A 25826-nucleotide genomic window follows, 5' to 3' on the forward strand; every position below is an offset into this window, starting at 1 on the left:
ATAGCTAAAAGTATGGACCCCAAAATGGCATGCCCTACATGGACTGCAGTTAAAAAAAACATTTTTGGAGGACAACCAGTTGATTTTACTCACTATTACAGGGCTGCTTTTAACCAGTGTGTCCCTCATTGAGGACACTCGCCAATTAGTCAAGGTAGGTTTCTGAGGGAGGAATTGGCCCAAAGTAACATCTGTTAAAACTATGGGCCTTTTCTTATTAACGATTGATCTGATCCTTCTCTCTTGTCAGCTAAAGGTAATGATTAATCTGAAGTCATTTACTTCACCTTGACCAATAAAATCGTTATCAGATTTGTGGTCAATACTGGTGGGATTCCCTTGTACTTTCATTTGCTTTTGTCATGGCCTGCTCAGTTATGCCTGAATCATACCCTCGTTTATGGAATCTTACAGTGGCTTCTTGTTGACATATGGAAAACTTTCCGAGGTGCAGATCTTACGCAGTCTCAGAAACTCCCTGTATGGAATGCTGTTAATTAAGTGTTTGGGGTGGAAGCTGGATGCATGTAAAGTGGAATGACTTGCCTTGCTTTTTCGCTTTAGTCTGGACTCTAGTTTGTTGTTGTTGACATACATTTGCACATCCAAAAATTCTATGGTCTGTGCATTTATATGAGCAGTGAATTCCAGATTGATTGTATTCGCATTAATGCATTCTGCAAACAGCCCGGCACTCTCCTTGGGTACCCTCCAGATAATAAAACCATCATCGATGTACCGCCACCAGCCCACCACATGATTCTCCCAGTCAGTACAGTGATTAACCATGAGAACCCGCTCCTCCCACCAGCCCACTTCTAAACACGCGTAGCTGGGGGAGAAGCAGGCTCCCATGGAACACCCCTCAGTGGTTGGAACACCTCATTTCCAAACCGGAAGAAATTATTATTTAAAGACCAGCCAATCATATTCAACAACATTTTGTTGTGGTTGTACAGAGGAATCGATCTCTTATTCAAATAACGTTCTACCGCTCTTAGTCAATCCCTATGCTCTATTCCTCTTATAAAGGGAGGTTATGTCCATAGTCATAAGTATGTATTCATCTGACCATGGTATACTATACATCTTTTTGAAAAAATTGCAAGTGTCCTTTATATAAGATGGTAAACGTACTACAAATTCCTGGAGGAAATAATCGACATAGTGAGAAATTCTCTCGAACAGGTCATTCTTCGCTGAAATAATTGGTCGACCAGGTACTGAAGAAATACCCTTGTGATTATTTGGAATTAGCTAACTATAACTTGTGCCCCCAGGAGGCGTGTTTGCAGAGTTGTGGAGAAAGGGAGCGTGGCCACTTATCCACAGACCCACTCAGACACTCATGCACCCACTCACAGACCCACTCAAAGACTCACACACCCACTCACGGATTTACTCGGAGACTTATGCACTCAATCACAGACCATTCACAGGCCTACTCAGAAACTCATGCACCCACTCACAGACTCATGTACCCACTCACAGACACACTCAGACACTCACACACCTGCTCACAGCCTCACTCAGAGACTCATGCACCCACTCATAGACTCATGCACCCATTCACTGAACGACTCACCCACTTAGAGACCAACTCAGAGACTCATGCACTGACTCACAGGCACACTCAGACACTCATGCACCCACTCACAGACCCACTCAGAGACTCATGCTTACACTCACATAGTCACTCAGACACACACACACCCACTCACAGATCCACCCAGAGACTCATGCACCCAGTCACAGATGCATTCAGACACTTGTCCACCCACTCACAGACCCACTCAGAGAGTCACCCACCCAGTCACAGACCCACCTAGAGACTTACACATCTAATCACAGACCCGCTCAGAAACTGATGCACCCACTCACAAACCCATTCAAAGACTCATGCACACACTCACAAACCCACTCAAAGACTCATGCACCCATTCACAGACTCATGCACCCACTTATATATCCATTCAGAGATTCACGCACCCACTCAAACCCCCAGTGAGAAACTTATGTAGTCACTGCCAAGCCCATACAGACACTCAAAGACCACTCACACTCCCAGTGAAACATTCACATACTTACTCACTTTCCAACTTAGACACTCATACCCTCCCTCACACACTCACTCCCAAAAGTTACAGGTTTCACTTAGGAAATAAAAGTTTCAAAAAGTAGAAAGTCACTGAAATAAACAAAGGTTACATAAATAAACTAGGGTTACAGTGACGTTATAGTTAGAAAATAGAATTTTTAAAAAACATAGAAATTCTCTAAAAAAAACAAAGATTACAGGAAGGCTATAGTTAGGGTCACATTTCACTCGTACAAAACCATAGACATTGAGCAGTTATAGTCACCTGAGCTAAGTATAACGTATGCCCTTGCAGTGCACTGCTTATGAACTCACATATTACAATACTCATGACATGGTAAGTGGCATCACTGCTGCAACTCCATGCATTCCACTGTATGCCACTACACTGCATGCCAATCAACTCTACACTATTCCACTGTACACAACTCCACTGTACAACACTTCACTCTATGCTATCCCACTCTACTCCTCTCCACTTTATGATACTCCACTGTACGCCACTCTACTATACGCTATTCCTTTGTATGTCACTCCATCGTATGCCACTTCACTTTATGCCACACTACTCTACCCCACTCTACTCTACACCACTCCACTCTATGCCACTCTACTCTACTCCACTCTGCTGATGCCACTCCACTTAACGCTACTCCACTCTACACTATTCCACTATAGGAAACTAAATGCACTTCACTCTATGCTATTCCTCTCTATTCCACTCCCCTCTATTGTACGGCACTCCACTATATGCTATTCCACTACACCCCACTCCATTAACCGTCACTTCACTATACACTATACTACTCAACGCCACGCCACTGTACGCTATGACACTACACTCCTCTACTGTAAACTGTTACACTCCACCGCATTCCATTCTACACCACTCCACTCTTTGACACTCTCCTGTGCGCTATTCTACTGTATGCCACTTCACTCTATGCCACTACACTCTAAAACAATCTACTGTATGACATTCCACTTTACGCCACTCTACTAGATACCACTCCACTGTACTCCTCTCAACTCCACGCCACTCTCATATACACTATTCCACTGTATGCAACTGCACTCTACTCCACTCAACTCTATGCTTTTTACTGTATGCCACTCCACTCTACCCCACTCTAGTGTACGCTACTACACTGTATGCTGTTCCACTGTATGCTACTCCACTTTACCCCAATTCACACTATGCCCACTGTACACCACTGCACTCTACGCCACTCCACGGTATGCTATTCCAATATATGCCACTCCAGTGTACACCACCCTACTGTATACCACTCCACTCCACCCTACACAACTCTACTGTACAGTATTTCAGTGTAGTCTAGTCTACTGTATGCTATTCTACACCACATTGTACACTATTGAAATCTATGGCACTAAAGTGTAAGACACTCTATGCTATTTCACTATATGCAACTCTCCTGTATGCCACTCCACTGTATGCTATTCCACTGTATACCACTATACTCTTCGCCACTCCAGTCAACGCCACTCCACTCTACACCACTCCAACGTACGCTATTCCACTTCACTGTATACGCCACTCCACTGTACACTACTCTACTGAATGTTAATCCACTCTAATGTATGCCAATACACTGCACTACTATATGTTACTCCACTGTACCCTTTTCCACTGTACATCACTCCTCTCTAGGCCACTGCAGCCGACACCACTCACCTGTATGCCACTCTACTCTACAGCACTGTACTGTATGCCACTCCATTTTACATAACGCCCCTCTACCTCATTCCAGTCAATGCTATTCCCCTCTATGCACATCACTATAATGCACTCTAGTGTACACTATTGCACTGTACGCCTACTCCATTCTACACCATTCCACTTTACCCAATTACACTCAACGCCACTCCACTGTGCTCAACTCAACAACACTATACTCTACTCAACAACAGTCTTTTCCCCTCTGCTGAACCACACTATACTTCACTATATAGCACTACACTATAAATAATGTACCACTGTCAATACTACTGTACAGCACTGTACTTTCCTCTATAGCACTTCATGACAATGTACTCCACTCTACGACACCCTACGAAGCTCTCTATACTCCACACCACCCAAGTGAATATGCTCTATTCTATGAGACACTATTCCACTGTAACCCACTGCATTCTACACCACTCCACTGTACACTACTCTATGCCACTCAACTGTACTACAGGCTATTACGCTCCAATCTTCCATACTGTGCTGCACTCTTCTTTATTTCCATGCCACTACACTGTACAACACTTTCATTCACTCTGCGACACTCTAATCTACTCCACTCCATGACACTTTCTGATGCTCTACAACACACCACACAACTCCACTCCACTGTACCACACACCACTCCAGTTTACAGCGCTTTACTCCACTGTATCCTACACCATTCCACACTACTCAACTCCACCCCACTCTGCTGTAGAACACACTTCTCCACGCTATTCTACACCACTCCACTGGACTCCACTCTACTGCACTCCACTGCTGGACAGTTTACCCCACTCTATGGCACTATTCCACTCTATGCATAATCCACTCTTCAACACTCTACTACACTGTGTGCCACTATTACAACACTGTACTCTACTTTAAGCCCCTACATTACCTGTACACCCCTCTACTCAACTATATGCCCTTACACCCCAGTGTACAACACTGTACTCCACTCTCCAACACTTTCCAATACTCTACAACACACCACACCACTCCATTCTACTGTCACCACTCCAATTTATAACACTTTACCCAACTCTGCACTGCGCATTTTCACTCTAGGGAACTCCATGCCACTGTACTATACAACACGGCCCTGCAGTATATAACTATTTACTCCATTAAACGCTATGCCACTCCACTCCACTGTACTGCACTCCATTATACTCTACTCTACGAAACTCCACTCTTCTCCACCCTGCACCTCACCACTCTACTGTACCCCACACCACTCTGCAGCACTGCACTCTACGCCACTCCAACCTACACCACTCCACTGTATGCTATTCCATTGTTCACCACTACACTGTAACACACTAAACCACTCCACTCTAATCCACTTCACTTTACTCCATTCTAAAACAGTACACTCTACAACAGTGTACTGTAAGGCATTCTCCTCCACTCTACTGTACAACACTCCCCTCCATTCTACTCTACCACTCTATGATAGTAAACTCTATGATTTGAAAAACATTTTTATTAAAAACAAAAAAAAGTTGAAATTCAAAGAAAAAAACAAAGGTTAAACCTTTGTTATGACATCGCACACAGTGCATAGTAGAGTGGCTAGTCATATTTTGTGTAATGGGGCTATGAAGTTGAATAGACTGTGTCTAGGAGTACGCGAATTATAATATTTTGAAAGTGTTGCGTAAATTGCAAATTAAAGGTATAAATATGTGGGAACAACTAAAACATTTTGTGTAGTTTAAGTTTTGTTTATAGTTAAATAATAAATAAAGCTTTAGTAATTTAAAGGTGGTGCCTAATGTATAAATGTAAGGTATAACTATAATGTTAGAATTTGTAATGTTTGGGTAATGTAAGTTTGGTTTGTATAGAAAGAATAACGAATGTTTTTCTAACTGTTACAATGATTTACATTTACATTTACAGGAGGCAGCGCATTCTCCTTCCTCGTGGCCAGAGCTTGGAATGCCCTACCGCTCCGACGCAGACAGACAATATCACTCTCCATCTTAACGAAAAACCTCAAAACTTGGCTCTTCGAAAGACCCCCTCCTTGATGGACTGGAACCTGCACCTCCCCTCCTCCCCAGCTCCTTGAGACTCTTACAGGTGAGTAGTCGCCCTTAACAAACACGTGATTGGTTTTTACTTTGAATATATATATGAGTGTGTGTGTGTGTGTTTGTGTGTGTGAGTGTGTGTGTGAGTGCACGTGCATATGTGTGTGTATGTATATATATATATATATATATATATATATATATATATATATATATATATATATGTAAAATATTTTATATATTTATGTATACACAACAGTATATAACTTTTAAGACATATGCTACATATAAATTAAACATGAAAACGTTAGTAGAGGGAGCAATTTTTATTTTTATTATTCTTTTATTAAAAGTTACTTACAAATTCAAGTTTTCAATCACTTAATTATTTAACTCACATTTCATTTGTTCAGTTAATATGCTATCACATGTTCTATTATTTGTTCCAGGTTACAAATATATATTTAAAAATGAGGACATGTACATGTGTATATTTAACTTTGAGAATAGGCTCAAACTCTTTTCTTTCAGGAGTTCTGTTTTATTCCTTCTTGGAGTGAGAATTACTGCTGAATTTCCACTCCTGGGGCCTCATTTATGAAAAGTGACGCATCGCTGCGTGAAAGCAGTGATGCGTCACTTTTCACTGCGCCCTCCTTGCGACACCAATGATGCGTCATATTTACAGTATGAAGCATCATGGCACCAGGAGTTACAGATACTTCAGTATTTCTAACGTATCTGTATGGCGCAAAAATGACGTATTTCTGGAGTGTGTCACAAAAGTGACGCAACTCCAGCAATGCGTCCTTTCACATGGGGCAAGCCCCATGTGAAAGGGCCTGCGTCAGTCTTACGCCTGCTGTGAGGCAGGCGTAAGAAATTGACGCATTTGTGTCCTAGAAGTGGCGCAGTGAAATCTTATAGATTTCACTGCGTCACTTCTATGACCCTTTCTTGCGTCAGAGCGCCCCCCCTACATACATTATACCTGGCGTAGGTATAATGTATCCCAGGGGTTTACAAAGTGACGCATTTAGGTAGATGCCTCACTTTGTAAATATGGTGCAACAAGGCACATTTTTTACGCTGCTGGTGCGTCACAAAAAGTGACGCACAAGCGGCGTAAAAGTGAGGCACGGCCTCATAAATGAGGTCCCTGGTTTACCAAGAATTTTATGTGAGTAGTTGTGTCTTACTCCGGATTTAGGCGTGTGATGCACTACTCTATAAATGTGCATATACTTTCTTGTTGAATCAGAGAGCTATGGACTTTAAAGGGGAGCACAACTGTTTAAGCTAATTTTTGTAAATCTGATTCACCTTCCTTAAATCGAGCCGCCTGAAGGACAAATCGAATGTCTCAGGGGGCTTGTGCATTGATTGGATCTGGCAGAGGCAATGCTGCAATGATTTAGGCATTCAGCTCATGTCCTCACCCCAAATGGCCTCCGTGTGAAATGATGAAATCCTAGAGCAGCCCATGATGGAAATGTTTCTTCATGGTCATTTTGCTCCCATTCCTCATTGTGCTTTATTTTAATGCGTCACGCATCTTTGACATGCAGATAAAAGGCGCAGATTATCGCCAGGCTATTGCTTGCAGACCTCAGACACCTGGATGTAAAGGACAGTTTGAGGTCATAAAACAAAAAAGCGCCGAGGGTTTGCAATGTCAAACTTTATTAGTTGAGGCCGTAAACAACCTGTAATTAATGAGGACACATGTTCCCAGTCAAGGCTTTATGGAAAATTAGGTTTATTAAAAAAAACTCCCACAGGGTAACTGGGGAATATGCAACACGAAGTTAAGCTCCCTTTGTAATTTATAAGAAACAGACACGGTCGGTCGCACATGTGCAAAGATATGGGACAAACGCACACAGGCACACAGCACACAGCACACATTCAAGTCGCTGACTTTTCCCACCAGTGAGCCGAGAGTCTAGTGCAGCCTCGCGCAGAGGTTAAGTGGGCTCTTCTGAGAGCACTTGACACCTGTACAGTGGTCGCTTTTTCATCTGTGTTTCTTGCTCTCGCGGGACTGCTAGCAAAGAAGGCCCTGTGTGTATTTTACTTTGGTGAAAGATGAAGGGGAGAAGGAAGTCATAAAATATTGCCTTGACGACGTATCAGGTGCAGGGAAAATCAAGAGGAAGGGGGAGAACATTCTAACAGATGGCAGTAGAACAGAAACGTGTGTGCGTGTGCGTCTGTTTCTCTGTTCTAATGTTTCGTGCAAGCAACACGATCAGAGTGCAGCAAACATATATTGCGATGCTCTTTAAAACAGTACGGGCCATATTATCGCCGCTTTAGCAGGAAACTACCGCTAAAGCAGCCTTGGTAATAAGCCCTTGTGAATTCCCATAGCAGCCCAAGTTCACACCAGAACCTGGGCTTCTATGGGAATTCACAAGGGTATATTATCAAGCCCATTATCGCCCCTTTAGCGGCAGTTTCCTGCCGCTAAAGCGGCGATAATGTTAGAGCCGTTCTTGATAATATGCCCCTCCATTTTTAGTTCTCACGGACAGCTCTAGCAGTCTGGGAAGAGCTCTTGTCATCCCACAACAAGCGCCATACCACATACACATAAGCACATACATACATGCAGACACAGACAGGGGATTTTGGATAGCTATTTTCATTTACTAAAATTACTGTTATTAGGCTAGCTCTAGTCACTAGTCATCAACACTGGCACAAGTGCACAGCATTTCACGGATGTAAACTACATTACTTTTTTGTGTTTGTTCAATATGTTCTTCTCCATTGTGAGGACAACTAAGCCCTATGCTCCCTCTTTATCTTGTCCAATACACCTCCCTCCACCCCCAAAGCCGCATATGTTGGTGCTCCCTCTCTCATCTCTTTTTCACACAAATTTAGTTAATTAATTAATTTTATTTCTAACGGCCTCTGTCAGGTGTTCCTGTGCTACTCATTTTCCCTTTAATTTCCCCTTACTCTTTATTTTTAATTTTTAGTTTACGGTTTTGACATTGCTGTTGCAATGGTAGAGTAAAAAAGACAAAAGGAAATCCATACAACACGTGTGCACATGTGCCCCACTGCATACGAGCACATACTGCATGTCCAATTTAGAATGCCATATAAGTATGTAGAAGTTCTGTAGAGTGAACCTAGCCAAAAGGCCGTGGGTCGCTGTACATAGTCAAAGTCCAGTATAAAGCCCTGCGGAACACCACATGGGAGGATGAAACTGTCAGATTTTAAATCATCCCAGAACAGCCGCTGCTCTCTCGCCTTCAGGAAGGAGGACAGGAGGGCTAAGGCGGTCCCCCCTATCTCTACGTCTCCCAGCCGCTTTACCAGGGTGAAATGGTTCATGGTATCAAATGCGGCTGAGAGATCAAGAAGCATGAGGACCCCTCTCCCTCCCTTATCCACCACCCTGCGGATTTTTTCTGTGGCAAGGATTAAGGCGGATTCAGTGGAGTGGTGCGAGCGGAAACCATGCTGGGAGGGGTCCAGTTGTCTATTGTCATCGAGATGTTTAGTTAGAGCCGTATTTAAATGTCTTTCAAGCACTTTGGCCACCATTGGCAGGCCAGCGATGGGTCGGTAATTATGAGGGTCAGTGGGATCTAGATTAGTTTTTTTTAAAAGAGGAGTAATAGATGCTGTCTTCCAGATTGCTGGAAAGCAACCGGATGTTATAATTTGGTTAAGGACCAGGGTGAGGTTTTTACAGACTGTATGGACTGCCTGGTGCATAATGGAAGGTGGGCAGGGATCTGTAGGTGCCCCACATTTTATAGAGAGTAGACGTTTGTGTGTTACTTCACTTGTAGGGGGCTGGAAACATGTCAGTGTACAGGGGGGGCAGCGGTCATTAAGTTCCTGACTTGGGATGTTGTATTTACAGAAAAGTCGTTACAGATTCCTTGCACCATCTATTGAAAGTGTTTGGCCAATCTATTACAGAAGGCTTGGTCAGGCTTGAAAGTATTTTCTTGTTGTGGTTTTATTAACATTTTGACTGATTTGAATAATTCTTTTGTGGAGTTTCCCGCCTCCTTGATTTTGATGGTAAAGAATTGTTTTTTTGAGGCAGTGATAGCTTCCTCATATTGAAAATAGTGTGGTTATATAGAAAATTATTTTGGTTTTCGTAGTCCTGTCTCCAAAGATGTCCTGCGGCCCTGCAATGAATCTTTAGACGTTTAAGCTCAGGCGTGAACCATGGTGATGATCTTTTAGCCTTTTTGACCGTCACCAGCTTTTCTGGTGCAACCTGATCTGCAGCTGACAGCAGCCAGTTGTTGAACTGCAGTGCAGCTTCGCTGTTGTTAATTCCCGAGAAGACGGGACAAGGGTCAAGTGCCAACTCAAACACGCCATCTTTCAATTTACCCCACTTTCTAGTTCGCATCTTAGATGTTTTAACTTGTGCATCAGAGTGTGGCTGTTCCACTTTGAGACCAAAGTATATAGCTTGATGGTCTGTCCATGGAAGAGCCGTCAGACTAGAGAGAGTGATGTCAGGGCTGCTTGTAAAGATCCCGTCTAGCGTGTGCCCTGCCAGATGGGTCGGTTCTGTTAGAATCTGGCTGAGGTTGAAGGCCTCTAAGTAATCCACCAGTCTGGCAGTGTCAGAGTTATCTTTGGATTCCAGATGATAATTGAAGTCTCCCAGAATTGTAAAATACTGGGAATCAATGTATGTTTCCAAAAATGCCAGAAGGGCTTGGGGAAAAGTTGTTTTGGTGCCAGGTGGTCGATTGACAAGAATCCCTTCGAAACTCTGGAAATTATTTGGTTTTATACAAAAATGCAGAGCCTCAGCAGGTAGAGTGGTAATGTTATCTGTCTGCACTTTGTAGTGATCCCAGTAGATGATAGCTAGCCCTCCCCCTTTGCCTGTCCCTCTGTCCTGTGATAAGAATGCGTACCCAGCTGGTATAGCTATGCTCCAGTCGGGCATGGAAGTGGTATCTATCCAGGTCTCCATTATAAAAATAATATCACGGGAGGTAAGATGGATTAAATCCTCCAGCTCATGTTTATGCTTGGGTATCGAGCGGGCGTTGAGCAGTAGGCCCTTATTATATTCTTTACTCATGTTACTAGGGGCCCTATATTTCCTTTCGGCGTCCCGAAATCTACTGCCACGTTCACTAGTTCCCTCTTTGATGGAATTTATACCATTTCGCCCTTCTCCGCTATTTGTATTTGTATGTATATGACTCAGACCGACCGTATGTGTGTGGAGTGAGTTGACCATTTCTACAAGCTGTATATTTGTTTATCAGCTTATATTTTGAACCATTATAACTGTATATAACATTTCTGTGTCACCAATTCTGAACAGTCTTTTCACCCTTTCTTATCACTGCACTTTCTCCTTTTTCTGGCACCATCTAGCAACTCTGTTTCTTCATACCGCTAATGTAAAATTTTGTAGAAATGTATATAAACATGTGTGATGGAGTGATTTATTAAACTCCTTGTGTCCAACTTGGTTTGACATGTCAGGGTGTTGTTGTGTTTTTTGCCTATGAAATATTAGTTGATTGACTCTTTGGAGCTGAATTATTTTATTGCTCAAAAATAATTAAGCATTGATTGTAAGAATTCATTTGTTGGAAGTATTTTTGCAGCACCAATACCATGCAGAAGGTTTTTCTCCCAATCTGGCTTTTCCCTTCCTCTGGGGATCATTTTTGAAGTCACCAGTTGTCCAGTGAGTAACAAAGCACTACATGGCACTATTGTTACTGGAAGGAATCAAACACATCTTTGGCTTTCCCACTGGATTAAGAAGGATTCAAGATCCCAGAGTCCAGTATCCAGACCGTGATAGGGTGAGGTTGTTGTCCAGGGTAAATACAACTGACTTGGCATTTAGTAAAAGTTGGGTTTCAAAGCATTCAAGGTTCATGTCATTTAGCCAGGTTTTTAGTGTTTCTTGATTATTTATAAGTAAATTGCCCACTGTGTTTGTATATTTGTGCACATACTTCACAATGCATGCATGTGCATGTAATGTAAGTTTCTGTGACCACTTTGTCTTTTTTTAGGTCGAGGACCGTCGCACTGCGTAGCAGTGGGCGGAGCCGAAGATTTAATGATTCTTAGAGGGGGCTTGGAACCCGCCCCTCTTCTCCATTGGCTGGCCTAGTAAATGCTGGCCAGCCATTGGAGGAGAGGGGCATCACTCGGTCCAAGCCCCGTCTTTTTCGGATTATGGGGCGTTTTTTTAAGCTTCTTTCTATTTACTTTCTCTCCTCTTCCCATTGGCTGGAATTTTAGCTTCCAGCCAATGGAAAGAGGAGAGAACGTAAACACGCCCCTCAATCCGAAAAATGACTGTGCTTTCTCCGAGGCATTTCTGCCTCACCTCGGAGAAACATGGTAGCGTTTAAGCCTTCCGTGGCTTCTTTTTTTGTTTATTTAATTGGTTATTTAATTATTCAGCCGTGCATTCACATCAGCGTTTCTAACGCCGTATTGGGAAGTCTGAGAGCTGAATGGTGTGCAGAGGTGTCTTAAATGAAGGCCGGCCCGTGATCAAAGTGAAGCCCCGAGGGCCGGTATTGTATCGTCACCGGCCCTCGTTCTCCAAAAGTGCTGCGGGCATGCTTTAAATTCACCGCCGACTGCCCAAGGCCAGGTTCGCTGTATAGAGGAGCCGCGTTAGGCTGCTCCCGGGGCTGTGCGATGCCGGCCCCTGCTCCGGATTCCTCCTGCTCCAGTTGCTGTGCCCCACGACTTCTCTTGTGGTAGGTTCTCTACTCCGCCTCTTGCCTGCTGTGCGTGCTCTCAGTTGCACAGTCCGCTCCACTCGCTGCCTGTCCCAGCCTGCTCTGTTCTCAGCTGAGCTCTGGAACACGAGTCTGAGCTGCTGATAGTCTGGTGTCTGCGCCCGCCCGCACAGGATCTCAGCGTCGGGGAGGGGGGGTGCTAGACTGGAGTGCGGGTAGCAGCTGGTATCCGGCACTCTGCCAACAAACATTGCCCCCTGCCTACCTCCTCCACTCCTGGTTCAGCTCCCCCTCGTCTCCGGGCTCCCATGCAGCGCCCTCAGTGTCTCATGCAGTCCACAGACAGCACTAAGCCTGTAATACTGTCTTCAGCAGGCGTTAAGTAAAGGCGGAACCTGAGCCTGAGACCATTGCGGAGGGGAGCGCTGCCGGCGGGCTGTGTCCTGCTGATTTGGGAGCTGGGTTTGCCGGCTCACATGCACGCCATTACAGGCGTCTGGTACCGGACCCAGCTTACAGGGGGCATTTCGCAAATCTTACTTCCTCACCTCGTGTACAGAGCTGAGGTGCTAAGGGGAGCTGTGTAGCGTCTATTTTCTTGCATTAAATGCCACACACACACAGAGCTAGTCTAGGGATTTACGGAGCACGGGCCTGCTGCTGACTGACTCTCTCTTTGTCCCTCAGTAATGGTCCCTGGTCCGCTGATTGTGCACGCTGAATCCGCACTCGGCCGGGGCACCCCTGCCCGTTTGTGGCGGCACATTTACTGCTCATCTTGAGTGAGGGTTAAACGCATGATCCGTGCTGCTCCCCCCCCCGGCTGCTCACCCCCCCGGCTGCTCCCCCCCGGCTGCTCCCCCCCTGCTTCCTCCCGCTGCTCCTCTGTGCCCTTGCACGCGCCTCCTCTGCTTCACTCTCCTTCATCTTTCATTTGAGTGTTGTGTTTGCACCGCCTAGATCCTTCCATGCCCCCCCCCCATTACCCTCCTTGTTTCCAATATTTTTTGGTAATATATTTACATTTTAATCTTTCGTGTACTAGTGTGGGTTTATGGTCCGGGTTTGCCTAGTCTTCAATGTTTTGCTCTTCGAAATCTACTTCACTCGTCATGTGACTGTGTAAGGCTTTGTATCAGTTTTCTCTTCTGCAGAATGCCTTTCTGTACCTGAGCTATTTAACATAAGTGATGAAAGTACTCTCCGAACACTCTGTATGACTTTCATAGGGAACCCTTCTACATGAATGAGATTCGTAGCCCTGTATTCTCTTTGCAGTGCATCACATCAGTAAAAACCAAAACCTGGCTTCGGTACCTGTGTCTGTCCTTCACTTCCTGTGTATGTCCTTCACTTCGGAGCATATCTGTAGGTACGGGGGCAGCCTGGGGGTGACAGGACGCGCTATAATTGTGTATGACTCACTCAGATGGCCGAATTAGACCGACATACATTCAAGATTGTGCCTAGAGCACAGAGTGAGCGTCTGCTGTTGTACGTGTGATGCAACGAATATAAACCGGTCCTGCTGTAACTGCCACTTCCTCATTTTGTCTACTTTTCCCCTTCCCATCTCCTGCATTACTCTGCGAGCTTCCACAATTCCCTCCGCTCTTCCTTTTCTCTGTGGCTTTCCTCAGTCTTTGTCCTACTTTCTCACCCTACTTACTTTCTTCTCTCTCTTTCCTTCTTTCTCTGTTTGTTTCGTGCACACCAGCTCTCTTAGTTAGTTAACCGGCTCTCAGGTTACACAAGCACATTTCTTTTTTCTCACACTTTAGTTCAATGTTTTGCAGTGGCGGCTGGTGACATTTCAAAGTGGCGAGGCGAAAACATTTGTGGATTAGTCATTCTGACATTATGGAGGTTCTGGGGGGTTGGGGAAAATGTAGCAAGCACTGTAATTAAAATAAAAAGCAAAGCCGGGGCCGGGAAATGCAATGCTCCAAGGAAAAACGGGAAAGAATTGGAAGCACCAGAGCCAATAAAGGGAACCATCTATGAAGGGTGGCCACGATAATTGGTCGATAAAAGTGTACATTCTCTGAGACAGCCCTTCCTAGTGTGTTCCTTCATGCCATAACTGTCCCTCCCAAAGTCTGGGCATTTTTATCTGCAACCTTTGCATGGGAGGGAAATGTGAGGCGGGATCTGTGTGGCTTTAGACTGATTCTAATCCCGCTATTTCCGACAGATTAACTCCCAAATTAATTTTGGTTGCATTGTTGTCAATTGAAACATACAGATCTCATTTGAACACCCTTAGTGTGAAAAACATGGGGGTTCAAAGTAGTTTTTCAAGAGATTTGTATGATATCTGATAGCTAAATAATGTTTATAGTTGAGGACTACACATAAATAATGTTTATAATTGAGGACTACACACAAAGCCTTCCCACAAACAGTTGCCCCTGTAACTACTGCTAATTACCGATACAAATTCTACCAAAACTCCACTCTGGCATATCCGTGCCAGGCTCCAGTATCCCGCAACAGCCGCGCAATAAATTATTCCTCGGTGACTTTATCAATAAATGCCCCCAAACCTACACTTTGTTGATGTGTATAGCACAACAGAGGGCAGGGCCAGAACGCAATTTACCCATTCTAATTACTGCTGGTACTATGCTCAAGCTGCATTAAACCATAACACCTAATGGCTTCTAAAGCAAAATATAATTTCAAATATTTTCTTGAACTGAAGGAGCACAAAGAAAAATAGCCTTACGTAAAGCTTAGCGTGTCAAGGAATTTGAACACAAAGGTGGAAGGGAAACATTAAACAAATGAAAACATAGCAGACACAGAATTATCTACCCGAAGGTATCAGAGCACTTCAGATGCGATAATAAATAATAAAATATTATATAAAACTTACCTTGGCTTTGGCTTCCCGCTTTTCTTAAGTCCAGAGACTGCAGACTCCTGACTCCCGCCGTCCTGGATTTTTAATTCATCTGACGTCTGGGCTCTCGTCAACAGGAAGGCTGCAGGCAGCCTCCCTCCCCTCCACCGCAGCCAGCGCTGTGATTGGTTCGGCCGGCTGCCCCACCGCGTCATTTCTCTCTGTATGCTGCAGCAAGCATACAGAGAACAGGGAGAGTGGGAGGTGGCAGGGGGGAGCGGCTTGCCCACTGTTGTTAATATGGTCTGTTTGGGCAGACAGTATTAACAAGAGTGGGCAAGCCCCTCCCCCCTGCCCTCGAGTAACACCGCCCACTCCAACTTCTGCTTTTTCGCCGTGCGAGAAGGCAGAAACAAATGGTAGTTATTACGGTAATAACTACCATTTGTTTCTGCCTTCTCGCACGGCGAGAAAGCAGTGGGGCGGCGCCAAAACGCCCCCATGGACGAGCCGCCACTGATGTTTTGTGAATAACATGACAAACATTACTAATGTGCCAACACAGTGCGCACTCGAGAAATAAGTCCTAATAGCATAAATGCGTAAGGAGGAGAGTGAAAGATGAGCCTCGGTTGTTGGGTGTGTGAGTGTGGGGGGGGGGGTGATCTCGAGCTCCATTTGTACAATTGAGGAAAAGGAAAAACTAGGCATAGGAAATAGGAGTAATAATCTATTAATGTTTCTTAGTTAGGGGGCTTGAACCCGCCCCTATTGGCATTGTAAATGACATATGCCATCTATTTAACGATTAAGCTATTGGCAATGTAAATGACAATGCCATTTATTTATGATTTAAAAAAAATAAAAATGTCATGAGCAATGCCAATAGTTCTACCTTTAATAATGCCGAGACCATTGCATTGTAAATGCTTGTCTTTACATTACTGTTGCAAAACATCGGTGATGGCTAAATGGGTTTGGTAGATATATAGAGAGCCCTAGTGCACACAGACATTGGCAAAGCAAAAAGGTTAAGGCGAGACCTATTGGCTTTGCCAATGTTTGGTTATATGCATGCCTAAGAAAAGAAAACTCATTTTGACTAGTCCATTAACTTGTTTGTTTGTTATCTCTAGGTTTAGCACAATAGCATTTGTCACATAGCGATTTATGGAAATTTGCTCCTTAATGAAAAACATACAGAACTGTCAGGATTATCTGGCAATGAAGTTGAAGTTATTAGCTTTGCTTTGACACTAACGGTGTGTGGAATGTTTTCTGCTTGCACAATTGACAGACCTAGTCTGCAGAAGTTTCCTTTTATCTTTTTTTCGAGAGACAACAATAAAATACTTTTTAATTGTCGTTTAATGGATTAAATCTCATACAAGTTGAATTTGCAGAAACCGTTTGTTTCAAAAATATGAGCATGAATTTTGATATAAAGTTTCCATGTAGTGTCAATGTTTTGTCTTCACAAAATACATTATGTAGAGAAGCAAATTAGCAAACATTGCATGTGCAGAATGTTAACTATGTGCATTTCTATGTGCCTTTCTTTATTAAAAATGTTTATGGAAAATGTTCTCAGTTTACATTTAGATTGTTAATCCATAGTCATCTAATGAGCTCATTTATATCACGTCATATTCATTTTGAAGGTCCTTTGTTGTTTGGCCAAATACCACCACCTCCCTTCTGCTCCAAAAAGTTTGCAGGAATGTGGATTGACCACAAATAACAGATGGATGGCAGAGACTGGTAATCCTTCTGCAACATTTTCAATCAGTATAACCATATGTTGCTCTCCATATGAGCCTGGATATTTGTTTTAATTATTATAAACTACTTGTTCAGCATGTATTAATGGTGACATTTAAAGTTTTAATGTATTCAGCTAGTTTATTTCTTATGTCACTATTTACATGCTTCCCTTTTTTCGGAAGTATATTATGTGTCACTTCCACCTTCTGTTATCTCTCATCATGTCGCCATTGCTTTCATTTGATAAGTGATGTTTTATATCTCGTATTACCTTAAATGTTCTTGTCATGTCAATGTGTCTCCTAATACCTTCATACCAATAACGTTGATCTAGCAGATCTTTATATTCTTCTTTATATGACGTGCATGACAGACATTTTAATATACACTGATACTATTTGTGTACACATATAATTTTTCTGTGTATTTCAGTCTTCACTGCTTCAGCGATCCACCGGCTCCTGGTGTTAGCACTATGTGCCAACCATCAGTCATCATGGGACATCCAGCAAGCAGTAATTCAGGCTTTTGCCAACCTTCCTTCGGCTAAGTCTGTGACATTGTTACATGTATTGTTATGTAAAGTACATTTTAACTTATTTTTACCCTTTGCTGTTTCAACCAAATGTCCGTCAACTGATCATCTTCATTGTCTTACCAAATATATAATTTTATAACATATATAATTGTATAACTTATTGCCTTTAAAACTTCGTGTACAAATCAATATTACTCTCAATCACACTAATACAAACCTCCTTCTTTATATTTAAACTGCTACTGGTTCAAGGGTCACATGTCTGCCACTGACTTCCAGGTCCCAGGTTCACAAGCTGACACCTAAGTGTTTGTCAACAAAGGAAGCATCTGTTTCAAGGGCAGGTAACATTAACTTTATATTCATTTTCTAACCATATAGCAACCACTAACTCGAAAATATGAGATTAAAAACTATACTTTGTATATGATAAAATATTTTCTATTGATCACTAATAATGTATGATCTGTCGGTTTTAGGAACATACAGAATCTTTAATGTCAGAGTTAATATTTACTATGTCCTTTTAGCATTAGTTCTTGGAGATGAAGAGCCTGAGAATGCTTTTTTAAACACCACAAACAAGCCTGGGATAAAACCCCATTGCTCTCCAAGCAGCATGTCTGCGGCCACCACAGCTCAAGAGGAGGAAAAGGAGTTTGTTGGTTCAAACTACGATAACATCTCGCTAAAGACCTGAAGGCTGGCCAGCCTTCTCCTTCCTTAGACAAGTCCTACCGATTGCAAACCCTCTAGCAAAAACCATTAATACACAGATGATTGTAGCGGCTAGGTTGAACTCTCCACAATCCATTTCACAGCCTACAGGCACGTCAGTTTATGTCCCTGCCCCACCTTCCAATGTATTTGGAAAACATGTCCATGGATAGAAATTTACAGCAGTTAGACCCATGGTCATTAATAATCAGTGCCGCAAGATTTCATGAGCTATACCTCCTCTATTGTCAAGTGCCACATGTGTCAGGGAACCCTCTTACGCAGTTTATGATGGAAGGGAGTTCTTTATCATAATGTGTTTTTGGGTTCATGCTGGGCACCTAATTTTTATTCAGGCATCGGTTCTCAGATTGCACAGTAGATTAGACAGACAGTTCTTACAGCAACTGCAGGTCGGTTTTCAGCTCAAAAGTCGGTCTGTCTACTTTTCCTCAAGTCAAACTGCAGGGTTTTTCTCCCCAGTCCTTGGGTGAGTTTGAAAAGCTGGATCCCAGGTGGTCATCATATACTTATTCAAGTAAAGAGGAATGCAACGGGCAGAGCCAAAGAGGTTAATGCAACTGCTGGAATAACATTTCAAACACCTAGAAACTTTGTGCATTCCAAACAGAACTGTAGGCACACAGTCAGGCAAAGAAATGAAAACCCAACAAATCTTAACCCCCTCTCTCCAACAGCAAGAAACAGCAGAAACCCACCCAAACATTTCACAACCCATACAAAACAGCAACAAACAAATGGTAGGTAGGTTACATTTTATTGTGTGATATATATTAAAAATCAATAAAATACCTTGAATAATAAAACAACCTAATGATTCTAAAAACATGCAAACAAATTGTTAACAATCATCAACCATCAGTTAGAATTAATATTTAAAATATAATGATCGGTCAATGCAATCCTAAATAATTTTTTATGGAACGGAGGTGCAATCCGTGTGGCGCTGCGTACTTGCGTACTGCGCCGGGACGCCCCTTTGGGGCAGCTGTGCGCTTTATAAAATACACAAATAAATAAATAAATACTTGCACACAGTCAACATATTGCGGGGGTATTGCAGCAGATGTGTATATATACTATGCAGCATCTCATCTCTTGACTATTAATAAATGGTGGTATTACTCGCCTACAGACCCAGCTTTTGCACTTGAACATTTAGTAATGGAGGGTATCCCCCTTCAGAGGCTCCTATACAGTCACATGAATCTAGACTTCTTACCCACTGCCATTAGATTGGTAGTTCAACTCTGCAGATACACGGTAAGAAACATTAGTTGGCAGGGCTGCTTTACACAGATAACCCATTATGGCATGGCACATATTCGCGCCTTGTAGCGGCACTGTCTGGGTTTCATAAATGGGACCTACTGGGCATTTCCAGTCTGGGCTATGTTATGCAGGGCTCTACTCTTAATTTGTTCTAGCAATTTCAAACAGACTTCAAGCTGCATCAGATGCTGTTCTATAAGTATCTTCAGCTGAGGCACGCTATGACTTCTCTGATCAACTCGATCGACGCTCTGCCAGAATTTCACCCTCTCGAGGGTCAGCTACTAGTGGGAGACATTGGAGCACACAGATTTGTCAGATCTATCAGACATTGACCACCCATGCCTGCACTACATTACATAAGACCATGGGGGCATGGAAAGAGGACTTACCTGCCATGACGGTTGACGACTGGTCGGAGGCCCTTGTTAGTCCCCGTGGTGCGGCAGTCTCCATGCGCTACGGTCTCATCCAATTCAAATACCTTCACTGTATATACTTCAGAAGTTTCCACCTGAGGAATCTGAATGTCACAGAATTATACGACATATGCCCACTCGGGCGGTATCGTTAATTATGAACTATAATCATTTCGCAATTGTATGTACTAAATACAAATGTAGCAATTGGAGGATATTTGGCCACAAGCTATGATAATGCGAAGTTCCATAAGGCTACTTAGCCAACAAATTTTGTTCAGAAGTACTGATGGTTTTTTCCGTAACTTAATTCTAATTGCCAAAATGAATGGTGACTTCCGTTTATTTTCTGTTTATTTTCTGTTTCTGTACATGAAAGCGATACAAACATTCACATGAAACGTTTAATTTGATAACATGGCCTTTAATTTGAATATTTTCTTTATGTCTATGATCACGTGATACACTTTACAACAATGTATGTTTCTTTAAATGAATGATGGTACCGGTAAGCTCCACCTGTGAGCAAGAGATCGGCTGATCTCGAAACGCGTTGGGTGTTTTTTTCTGCTGATTAAACACTGACAAGCACCGTACTACAATTGGGCTCCGACTCTGGTTTTTCCGTGAATGGATTAAGGCCAGGAGTGTGTGCGCATATATATATATATATATATATATATATATATATATATATATAATATATAATATATATATATATATATATATATATATATATATGCATTGGCGATTAAGGGCGGAGGGAATGACTTTAAAAGTGCAGCTGTGGGTGTCTGTGTCAAGACCAGTGATCAAGGACGGTTGGCCCGCAACATGTTTGGCGCATTTTGGATATGGAGGAAGTATATATATATATATATATACCTAGACATTCTGCACTCAGAGAGGTCTGTGGTTGCCTGTGTCATGTTTCAGTTGTTCAACCTGCAGGTTTTGCAGGCTACATGGTTGTATGACATTAATGGTACTTTTGATTAGATGTGTTTTTACAATGTATGCAGTGGGTTCCAGTCCATCATGTTCCATGAAAATCAAATAAAATGTGTTAAAAAAATATATATATGCATAATGATCAAAGCAGCTAAAGTAGATTAGTTAAACTGGCCCTTCAACTGCAACTCTACCAGTGACATTTTTTTTGTTAAAAACCCAATGGATTTGTATGAGTCCCCGGCAAAACAGAACTGTGTAGCGTCTTTAAGAATCCTTGTACCCAGCGGCAGCTGGCACAGGAAATGCAGTGGGCGGGTAGGGTGGGAAATTGACAGACGACGGGTATAATTAAGTAAATAAATAATACCTATTCCGTAGTCTGTCGGCTTCCCCCGCCGCACCCTGCCCCGCTTAACCGCTCCACCATGCTTACCTATGCCGGCCGCTGCTGCTTGTTACCTCTAGTTGAAAGAGTAATTTCAGAAATGCATATCTCAAGTCTTGTACACAAGGACTCAGAAAAAGAATATGTTGTATGGTTTCAGGAAATAGATTACTCAAGCGGCATTCTCTGTTATTATAAAACATAAAAAAGTGTTTTTTTTGCCCATGTATTTATGTTGGAATCTAAATAAAATTGCCTCTGCTTTATAAAAGTTGTATATGTATAATGAAAATAATTTAACTTTGTTACAGAAACTGAATCCCTTTCATAAGATACCATTTTTATCTTCTTTTTGACTAACAGCTTATGGGTCATTTTAGGGATTGCCGCTAAGGTTTTACAGTGGAAAGCTGATGATTTCCTGGTGTAAGCTTTAACTCCATATCTATTGCCATCTCTCATTCACTTGGATATATTTCCAGGTCTTCTCTAATTAGTTCCTTTAGGCTGTGCAATGATGTGTTCCTGCAGTCACCTAACTAGTGAACTATATTTATATTGTTTAAAAATGAAAGTTGAGTAAAACCAAATTCTAATCTAATTATATCATATGGTATTTTTAACTGAAATAGTTCTAGGTCCTTCATGGTTTCTTTATTAAACACACTTGCCCCATATAAAAGAATTGAATAAGATTTCATTGTTAACAAAAGTTAGTTATTTATTATTTATTTATGGAGTTTTATATAGCGTGAACATGACCTGCTGGGTATCAGAGAGCTGTACATATGGCAATAAAGTCATGCAAAAGGGAAAAGAGAAAAAGAAATAACAATCAGAGAAGGAATAATCATGAAATTACATATGCACAGTATATCATTAGGTATATCAGTTCAAAGATCCTCGGGAGTCCACCCAATGCTAGCTGAGCTGAAGAAAGATCACACCTCCTAGAGAAGGAACATATGCATCAAGAGCGTTTTTGCTTCTTTTTTTAAGGAGGTAGTTGAGGGGTTTGTCCTGATTTAAGGAGGTAAAGTGTTGCAAATTCTGAGGCGAAGGCTGGAGAAGGAGAGGTTATAGGTTTTCTTTTATTTGAACTTCTGTGGTTTCAGTAAATGGGAGTCGGTGCTTCTTAAGGAGCAACTGCCCCCGTATAACTCAAGTTTTTTGGCAAAGGGTACAGAAATATTATGCTGGAGGGCCTTGTGCATCAAGCATGCAATCTATAATTGGATTCTACCTTCATAGTGGAGCCAATTTAGATTGTTTCCGTCTGGAGTAAGGGGGTCTATTCTTCTGGAACCTGTTATGAGTTTGGCAGTTGGGTTCAGTGTGGCCTTTAACGGGGTCAACTTTACTTTAGGTAGGCCTATAAGAGTGACACTTCTGTAATCTAATTTGGAGATGACCAGAGATTGTACTGCTAGTTGAAAATCCATAGGGGGCAGGAAGGGTATCATTTTCTTTAGAATGTTAACTTGGTAATTGGCTCCTCTGATGGTTGCACTAATATGATCTTGCATATTAAGATGTTTGTCCAGATTAGTGCCTAGAGATCAAGTAGAGTTAATAATGTGGGGGGCGTAATTGAAAGCTGGGAGTTGTTTGATCCATTCTTCTATGAGGGCCAAGGGATTGTGGGGGAGAGTAAAAGGAATTTAGTTTTGAGGGTGTTGATCATAAGGTGATTACAGGTCAGCCATTGCTGGATTTTCAACAAAGTGCAACTGACTGTTTTGATATCTTAAGGTGAGGACATTTTCAGATACAATTGTGTATCATCAGCATACATGTGGTAATGAAAGTTTGAGTTCTTTCAAAAGTTGAAGAGCGTGAGTGAGAGTGTGGAGCCTTGAGGTACTCCAATTGTTACTGGTGTAATGGCTGATAAGGAATGGTTGATTTGTATTCTCTGAGTTCTGTTTAGGAGGTATGAAACAAACCAGTTTAAAATGGGACCAAATAACACCATCCTATTTTTGAGGATGTCAATCATGCTGTCATGTTTGACAGTATCAAATGCCGATGAGAGCTCAAGAAGTATGAGTAGACAGGATTCATTCTGATCAAGCAATCTCAGGTCATCATCAACAATATGTGTCAGAGCCGTTTCAGTGCTATGATCAGATCAGAAACAATATTGGTACTGATCCAGAAGTTGGAATTTGTCAATGTGATTGCAGAGTTGTAGATGTACAAATTTCTTCAGATGTTTTGCTAACATTGGGTATGTTGGATATTGGGCAAAAAGTGTTGGGGTCAGACTGGTCAGCATACGTTTTTTTTTTAATTGGGGTGACCTGTCCTGGCTTTAGACTATCAGGGACCATGCCCTGAGAGAGAGATGCTTTGATAATGTGTGTCCATAAAGGGAGTATGGAAGATCTAAGCTCAACCTTAGCAGGCAGAGGATCACTAAAATGGTTAGAGGGTTTTGTTGAAGTCAGTATTGTTAGTATGTCAATTTCATCAGGGATTTTGAAAGAGGACCAAGAAGCCTTATTTTTTGTTGCATATCCAGTACAAGGAGACCTGACCAGGTGCTACACTGGGAGGAGACCGGATTGGCCAAGGCTGATCGAATGCTGAGAGGCTAGTTGCAATTCTCATTCAATATTCCTTGTCCTATTGATGAAATGGGTGGATAACTCATTACTATTAGCTAGTGTTTCCTTGTCTGCAGAGTGTTTTTTTAAATGGCAAGTTGTTGCTAATCACAGTTAGCCCAGTAGAATTAATATTTCTTAAGCCTCGAGACTATAGTCTGGGGGCTAGCACTTAAACCCAGACTATAGTCTGGGTTTAAGTGGTAGCCCCTTTCTAGAGAGCACTTTTTCCAGGATAAGGAAGGAGATTAAGTAGTGAACAGACCGGTCACATGGGGTTAAGGAATCAAGTTGTATCAGGTTATCCTTGGCAATAATTAAACCAAGGGTCTGGCCTCTATTGTGTGTTGGACAATTGCAAGATTGGGTGAGGTTGAGGTCCACAAGGAAGGTCTTGAAGGTGTTAAGAATGGGTCATTTAAGTAATTCCAGTGGATGTTGAAATCCTCAAGGAAGATATGATTGGTGTATTGATCTGCGTTAGAGTAGATGGTCTCCATCATATTCTCAATAAAAGGTAGGTTATTACCAGGGGAGAGGTAAATTCTGTGAAGTTTACTGACAGGTTTGTTATTGCTCCATATTTCTATTGCTAGGTATTCACACAATGGCATTGTACTCATTTTTGATTGGTTTAGGGTGAGCATGGAGCAGTAAATGCATGTTATACCACCACCAGTTCTTTTGGATCTTTCAAGTCTGATGATGTCGTAGTTGGGTGGTACTAATATGTCAAAAGTGGGAGGGGATGCATCATTGAGCCATGCTTCCTTTAGGATAAGGAGGCCTGTTGCAGCCCCCCATGTAAATGTGCAAAATGTGCACTGGCTCTGGCAGTTGCTTGCAGTCTATTACTGCTCTGTTGCAAATGTGACAACCATGTTAAGTTTAAGTCATAGGTCACTCCAGAATATGTATACTCTGTGACCTGTTCAATTTTCTTGTCCAGCTGACAGGTAAATCTAGACTGTTTAACTGAATGACTTAATTTTCTTTTAGCATAGTTAATAAGTAAACCCTTCTTGGATGTTCACCCACACATTTTAGCTGTTTTTTACGAACAAATGAAACACTCTAATTAATGCTCATACACAAAGTCTTTGAACCTCCTTGGATCAACACAATTTGTTTGAGAACTTCAAACACACGTATAACTAGTTTGAGAAGGTTGCATATCGACACTTGACCTCACTGATTCCATTTATTGTTCAGATCCACCCAGCTCTTGGTGCAGATACACTGAACACCAGTTTTTTGTTTCAATGTTCCATGATTTGCCAACCTTTCACTTGCAGCATCAACTCAGAAGCCTGAAATAGTTTATCTTGGCATCATTCTGTTTGTTCTGAACATCTCACCCTTTTCCTTCAGGTACATTTCTATTTCCCATCCACAAGCTGTTCTACTTGAACCCCAGAACTCTACTCCTCAAAAGGACAGATGGTGATACACTACTGTCATCATTGGATGTATTGTGTACAGCCCACAAAAACTTCTTTAACTCTTGAGACCAAACTAAACCACTTGCAAGAGGCAGTTGAATGTTATCTTTAACCACCCTGTTGCATCATTTGAAAGGGGCTGCTGCTCCTTGGATGATACTATGATGTGGACACATGCTTGATGCCCAGGTATCCAAGCAAATTAGAAAACGAACTAGAAGTGAATTATGAAGCATTACAATCTCCTCAGGAAATCC

Source organism: Lissotriton helveticus, chromosome 2_1 (genome assembly GCF_964261635.1).
Source record: "Lissotriton helveticus chromosome 2_1, aLisHel1.1, whole genome shotgun sequence".
In the NCBI taxonomy this organism is placed as follows: domain Eukaryota; kingdom Metazoa; phylum Chordata; class Amphibia; order Caudata; family Salamandridae; genus Lissotriton; species Lissotriton helveticus.